The sequence below is a fragment of the Garra rufa genome, chromosome 18 (genome assembly GCF_049309525.1).
Source record: "Garra rufa chromosome 18, GarRuf1.0, whole genome shotgun sequence".
Classification (NCBI taxonomy): Eukaryota; Metazoa; Chordata; class Actinopteri; order Cypriniformes; family Cyprinidae; genus Garra; species Garra rufa.
Genome location: NC_133378.1, coordinates 25,988,192 through 25,996,148, shown reverse-complemented (window position 1 = coordinate 25,996,148; position 7,957 = coordinate 25,988,192).

Below are 7,957 nucleotides of genomic sequence, written 5' to 3'. Positions count from 1 at the left end.
CATATAGATAGATGTGTGTGTTATTAAATCTAAATGTGCACAATAGTGGTGTCAATAATTGTTTAATAATTTGTAACAGTTGCATGATTATAAAAAATATTTAAAATAAAATATTAAACATTTTAACTTAGATGATTGTATTATTATTTAAAAATAAACTGGTATATACTATTAAAGTAATTATTAGAATTTTAGTATTTTAAATGTAGAAAAAATGGTGCAGAAACAATTTTCAGTAAGAAATTGTTAGTAAGTTTCACAATTATTTACAAAGTAACACACTGAATTAAAACTGAAATAGTATTTTCTTGTAAAGCATACTCAGAAATCTCATACATTTTTAAACAAAATTGTTTTTTGTTTTTTACATTTTATTAATGAAAGCCTATGGATATGGAAGCCCGTTTCCACCACTGAATACAATTTTTTAAAAGGTAACTGTGACCACAATTCTGTGTTTTTTTTTGTTTTGTTTAGTTTTTTTGCAAATGCATGATACAAACTCGCAATTCTGATTTTTTTTCTCAGAATTGTGAGATAAAAAGTCGCACAATTCTGATTGTCCCTTTTTTTAATCAGTGGCAGAAATGTGATATATAAACTTGCAATTCTGAGAACATCTCTGTCTTTTTTTCCCCCTTAAAATTTGACTTTATAACTCGCAATTGCAAATTTACTTTATTTCTCAGAATTGTGGTGTTATATCTCCAATTTTGACTTTATAACTTGCAATTGCGAGTTTATATCACGCAATTCTGAGAAATTAAGTCAGAATTGTGTGATATAAACTCACAATTGCGAGTTATAAAGTCAGAATTGGAGATATAATGCCACAATTCTGACTTTATTTCTCAGACTTGTAAGTTTATTTCTCAGAATTGTGGGGTTATATCTCAGAATTCTGACTTTATAACTTACAATTGTGAGTTTATATCCCACAATGCTGACTTTTTTCCCAGAATTGCAACTTTATTTTTCAGTATTGCAACTTTATTACAATTCTGTAATTCAGAATTGCAAATCTATTGCAATTTTTAGAATTCTGAGTTTATATCTCACAATTTTGACTTTATTCCCCAGAATTGCGACTTTATTTCTCAGAATTGTGGGGCTATATCTCAGAATTGTGGCTTTTTTTTCTCACAATGCTGACTTTATTTCCCAGAATTGCAGGGTTATGTCTTGTAATTCTGAATGTATAACTTGCAATTGCAAGTTTATATCAAGCAATACTGACTTTTTTTTCCCCAGAATTGCAACTTTATTTTTCAGTATTGCAACTTTATTGCAACTTTATTACAATTCTGTAATTTAGAATTGCAAATTTATTGCAATTTTCAGAATTAATAGTTTATATCGCACAATTTTGACTTTATTCCCCACAATTGCGACTTTTTTTCTCAGAATTGTGGGGTTATATCTCAGAATTCTGTCTTTATAACTTGCATTTGTGAGTTTATATCCAACAATGCTAACTTTATTTCCCAGAATTGTGACTTTATTTCTCAGAATTGTGCTTTATTTCTCAGAATTGCAGGTTTATTACTTCTTTATAACTTTAAAGCGATTTTTCTGAAATTCTGAAAAAAAAAGTTTTTAGAATTGTGTGATACAAACTTGCAATTCTGACTTTATTTCTCAGAATTGTGACTTTATTTCTCAGAATTGCGGGGTAATATCTCAAAATTTTGACTTAACTCAACTCATAATTGGGAGTCTTATCATGCATTTCTGAAAAAAAAAGAAATGTAATGTTGTAATGATGTAAACTCACAAATGGGAGAAAAAAAGTCACCTTTTTTTATACATTACCTTTTTTATTTATAGCAGTCTTCCATAAATATGTTATCACAGTCCTATAAAATGTTTACGAAATGTGTTGACCAAAATATTTACATTTAAATAAGATTCTTTAGATTCATGCAGCAGAAAATGTCAGAAAAGCTTGTACTTTATTGCTCAAGGTCCCATTACTTCTCATTTATATGCGTAGTCATGCGTTCTTAGAAGGTCTACATGCAAACTAAATTACGCCCTTTGCCAGTTTTTCCAGATTTCCTGCATATTCTGACGTTTTTTTTTGTCTAAAGTAACCAATTAAACTGTTTTCTTTCAGCATCAATAGCCACAGACATAAGGACAATAGGACTGTTCACACATTCTTGTCCCTCCTCCTAACGACTCTAACCTTTAATGATCTGTGAATCCCCTAATTTCCTTCTGAGAGGACCTCAAATATGTTGATTGCCTTCATTTTGGTGCATTGAGTCTATAAACGACTGTCCTTTATTGTCTTATGCACAGTCTGCGTCTTTCAGTGAAAAATCTGTACTGCATCTCTACCTGTTAAAGCAACAAACAAAGTCATTTGTTACAGCTACTGGGTCGTTATACATCACAGAGAAGTTTAAACGCATACAGTGTTGTATATTTGTGCCGGTTCATGCATGTAACTTCTGTAGATGGATGTTTAGCATTTGTTGACAGCACCAGAGATAAAGATAAACCCTTGTGTGTGACAGATGGCTGTGTCATTTGCAGATAAAAATGAAAGCATTTTCAGTATCAGCCTCTCAGGAGGGAAATGGAGCATAGTGAAATGAAGAGAAGCAGCATATGGAAATGGCAAATCCCATTTGTTCTGGGGCATGTGTGGATCTGATGAATATTACGATGAGGTCAAGAAGATCAGTGGAATTGCTCTCTGTCGAACTTTATGTTCTGGTCAGTCAATCCGGACCATCTTGGAAAAAAGAAAAACTCTCTCAGCTCTCTCATTAGCCAAATCTCTCTTTGAGCTTTGCTACCGAACCCGTTATGCTCTGATGACAGGGAATGTGATACTGAGAGCATATCAGGCCACACCAGTAATCAGCTCTTGCTACTGGAACACCAACTGAGAGAGAAAGAGAAAAACTCCAACAACACCCCCTGACCCACAACCGCCCACTTGCAGCAGACAGAGGCCCAGCAGGCAGCTAATTAGCATGTGTTAATGAGTTCCTGTGCCAGGGTGACCCACTCAGTAGTGTTGGAAAAGTGTAGAGGTATGGTGTGTCGGCTTCACGGTGCTTGTAAACACAATTACAAACAAGCCTGACATACTTTGAAACTGCAAATCTAGCACATTCATACAGTAGGCAAAAAGGCCTCGAAAAGTAATTCACTGCAGCTAGTTTGTGGCACCCTTACAAAACAAAAATATTTGGGAATATAGTGGAAAATGTCATTGGATATATGAAATAATTTCCATATATGTGACCCAGGACCACAAAACCAGTCATAAGAAAACTGGGATTTATACATTATCTGAAAGCTGAATAAATAAGCTTTAATAAAATATCTTCATGGAACATGATCTTTACTTAAAGGAACACTCCACTTTTTTGGAAATAGGCTAATTCCCCTTATTAACCCCCCCCCCCCCCCCCCCGAGTTAATAAGTTGATTTTTACCGTTTTGAAATCCATTCAGTTTTAGCATAGCTTAGCATAGATCATTGAATCCTATTAGACCAATAGCATCGCGTTCAAAAATGACCAACGAGTTTCGGTATTTGTCCTATTTAAAACTTGACTCTTCTGTAGTTATATCGTGTACTAAGACCGGCGGAAAATGTAAAGATGCGATTTTCTAGACCGATAAGATTAGGAACTACACTCCCATTCCGGCGTAATAGTCAAGGAAGTTTGCTGCCATAACATGGCCGAAGGAGGCGGAGTAATATCATGCAGCACATCGCAGCACAATGTGACCAACTTCATGCACAGGGAGCGTTCCTCGTTGGAAGTTACCCAGCTGGGAACTAATTTCAGGCGCTGCGTGATATTACTGCACCTGCTGCGTCCATATTACGGCAGCAAACTTCCTTGACTATTACGCCGGAATGGGAGTGTAGTTCCTAATCTTATCGGTCTAGAAAATCGCATCTTTGCATTTCCGCCGGTCTTAGTACACGATATAACTACAGAAGTGTCAAGTTTTAAATAGGACAAATAACAAAACTCGTTGGTCATTTTTGAACGCGATGCTATTGGTCTAATAGGATTCAATGATCTATGCTAAGCTATGCTAAAAGTGATATCGCCAGAACAGGAGAACGGCTGAATGGATTTCAAAACGGTAAAACTCAACATATTAACTCAGGGGGAGTTGGAGAATGAGCCTATTTCCAAAAAAAAGTGGAGTGTTCCTTTAATATCTTAATGATTTTTGGCATAAAAGAAAAATCGATAATTTTGACCCATACAATGTATTTTTGGCTGTTGCTACATACTAAAGACATGATTTTGTGGTCCAGGGTCACCTATGGGAAACTAGTGCCTATTTTTAATACACTGCAATATATGCATGGACCAAGCATGGCTATATATATATATATATATATATATATATATATGAGGACAGAATGAGGACAGAAACTGCACTAGATTTTTTACATGTAATAGCTTAAAAGAACTAGTTCATTTCTCTTTCATTAATTAATGAATGGGTTTACATAAAGCTAAACACTTGTTCATGAAATTTAAACTTTTATTTACTTCAGTGTTTGCAAAGCTGCAGTCTGTAAGTTTTGCCTCTTTGCCGCCATCTCTGTTTAAAACCTGCAGTTGCAGTCATTTGCGGAATTATCCTTGATAGGTGGGTTGTGCATCAACACGGTTTTTGAACGCGGATAAATCTAATGTTTCGAAGTGTATGTGTGGAACTACAGATACTACGTCTTAAAAAGTATGTCAAAAAATGTCATCTAAACAAGTAAGTGACATGTTTGCCATTTTTGTTCTGACCAACTGAAAAAAGTTTAACAATAGTAAATAGTGCTCTCAGTGATCTACCGATCTCAAAGTTAGCCCATATCAAGTCAAACCGCGCAAATTATTCTTATAGAGGGTTTTCACTACAGGTCATCAGTCGGCCATTTTAGCGGCAATGAATGTAAACAATGCCACTGAACCGAACTAAACTTGCATATTTTGCTGATTATTGCTACTGAAAATGGTCAATTATTGTCATGTTTTGGGCTGTACTAATTGGTCAGACCAGGAAAAACATTTGCAGTACAATAAACTGCCAAAAGTTAAACTGTCTAAGAAACAGAAGTCATTTGTGGTTGGCCAAACTAAACAAGGGTTTCCAGGGCAAGAATCCTGACAACATTCGTGTTTGTTCTTATCATTTCCGGTCAGGTAGCCTAGGGAAAATATTTGGTTAAAATCTCAATTAATACTGCTTATCTGTATCTTTACCACCAATTAACTTTAGTTTGTCAAACTATTGCGCTCTTTTATGCTTACTAATTCTTTCTCAATATAATTTAGCAGCTTCCACGTGTTTCTTCCATGGTTTAGACGCCAAATATTAGCAGAATCACGTATTCAGTAGTACAATAACTGTGCAATCAATGCTGTTGTTTACATCCGAGTATTCCCATTATGGGCACGCATCCATGTGACTGACCCTCTATTTCTGTACAGTCTAACCTATAATTGTCATACCATTTGAATGTCATCGAAAGAAATTGTTCTTATAACCTCAAAAGGCAATTTAAAGTTACTTTTTAAAATGGCAAGTTTAATTATTCCAGCTGCTGTAAGAAACCCTATAAACCACTCAAATTAGAAAATGAGACAATATTATTACAACAAGCTTACCATTGTGTATCGGGCTAAGTTAAGGAGGTAGTTTTGAACACTGATTGGTTATATACTTGCTCAATAATTGATTTTGTGTAATTTTTAATGAAAAAAAGTTATGCAGTGCAGCGGTAAGGATCTTTGGACAATTGAAAGTGTTGCTAAATTCTTGTTAAATTCATGGCAACATGGTGGAAAATCAGATTTGACATTTATAGCGTAATGGATTGAGTGCTATATAGCATGAGTTTGGTCCTCAGTTTTTTTCTCTTTTTTTTGAGTTTTTGAGTGTAATATAAGACAAAACGTGACCACTATTTTGGCTGGTAACATTAACTTATTTTTTACAGTTAAAATATCATTTTATATGACTGAATCAACCTGACTAAATTAAATTACACAAAAAAAGGTTCATAAATAGTTACTTAAAATAATGTAAAGTTTTATAAATGTAAAAGCTGTAGAAATAACAAAAATATCGTTTTCTGAAAGTTTTCTGATGCAGAGTTTGAATCATTTTGCTTTAGCAGTGCTCCTGCACTGACCTCTAGTGGAAATTTTGGAATTTATTTTTGTGATTCTTCATTCATTCTACATGTTGGTGGTTATAGTTAAGATGTCAGTATCACTATTTTAAAATGATTGTGCATGCAGCTTTATGACTTAATATCAACTTACAGACTGTATTTTAAAACTCATTACATCGCAAGAACATTTAAAATGAATTTGTGGTTGTAATAAAATGTATTAAAATAAGTTTATAAAACTTTATGTAAACATCCATAAATTGATTTAAAACCATATTATGCATCAATAACACACGCAAAAGTGACAGTCCATTTCTTTTTCCTTTTTATTTTCTTTTCATTTTTTTCTTCTCCAGAGCACACAATAGTTCTGCTCAGCATCAGGTAGTACACTTTAAATTTGTTTCTTTCTTTTTTCGAACGTAGTGCTGGGTCAGTGTTGTCACATTAGTACAATATGGTAAGTTAACTACTGGAAGAGGGTTTACACACTTACATAGTGCATTTATTGCATTGTAAACCAAAAAAAAAATAATAATCTCAAACACAAAACCAAAATAGTGCAATCATATTGATTTCCCTTTATTCAGTGATAGACCTTTATCAGTCCAAGCCATTGTCTTCCGCCTTCCACCAGTGTTGCATACAGTGCAGTATATTGTGATAGAGAACAACATAAATATCTAATAAAATAAACAGTTAGCCTTGAAAATATACTTTGAAGACCCAAAGACATAGTTCTTGACTATGTACAAATCACCTGGAAGGATATCAAGCATATTTTCGAGTGGGAAGAGCTCTTTGTGCTTTGAAGCCTGTGTCTCTTGCTTGTTGCTTTTCATATGCAGTGATTTAAAAATTGATAGTTTCATGGTCCCAAATAACATTTTTCTTCAATATATGCAAATAATATTATATATGTACATCTTAAACAAACAGAAAGTCATTTGTTTGTGCATTTATATATAGATGAGGGCAATGAATTTTAATGTGCAAACTGTATATACTCAAGCAGATGTTTGTGATGGTTTATATGTCCATTGCATCTCCCTATTCAGTTTACAGTGCTTCTACAAATGCCTGATTGTTTGTCATGCATAGTCATGATTAGCTTGAATGTACAATGGGACTGCATGTGCATGTATGCAAATAATAAACTAGTGATCATGACATTTAGTTAAGAGATTGTCTTGCAAATAAGACATAAGTCATTCTGTCACGTGTGATAATATTTGTAAATGATTTTGTTATTGCATGGAAGAACAGCAGCAAGCAAAACTCAACAATTACAGCAGCAGATATGTCAACAAGATCATCACTTATCATGCAAATAAGTGTTGATGGTAATGATGCAGAAAAGGATGTTATAAAACAGTGGTTCTGAAGCAATACATCATCATACCGTTACACATCTTACTGTTGCTGTTGAATCAATGGTATGATTATGTACAACTATACTTGTGTGACAACAAAGATGTTTGCAAGGGTCTCACTTTTCAAATAAAACCACTAGATGTCACTGTAATTTAAACCATTAGTATAGAGCAGAGGTTCTCAACTGGTTTTACTTTCAAGTCTGTGTAAAACAATATTAAATGTGTTCTTTTTCGAGTTTGTCACACCACAGATAATGTATTACTCACCACCCAGCCAAATCTGAATGAAAAAATAAAAACCTCCAATTAAAATAAATATAAGTTACTAAGAGCTTAAAAAAAAACAAGCAGCAAACTCTGGGGGCGTGCCCGTTGGCGGTGCTGGAGCCACGCCCACTCGCGGGAAATTTGCCGCCTA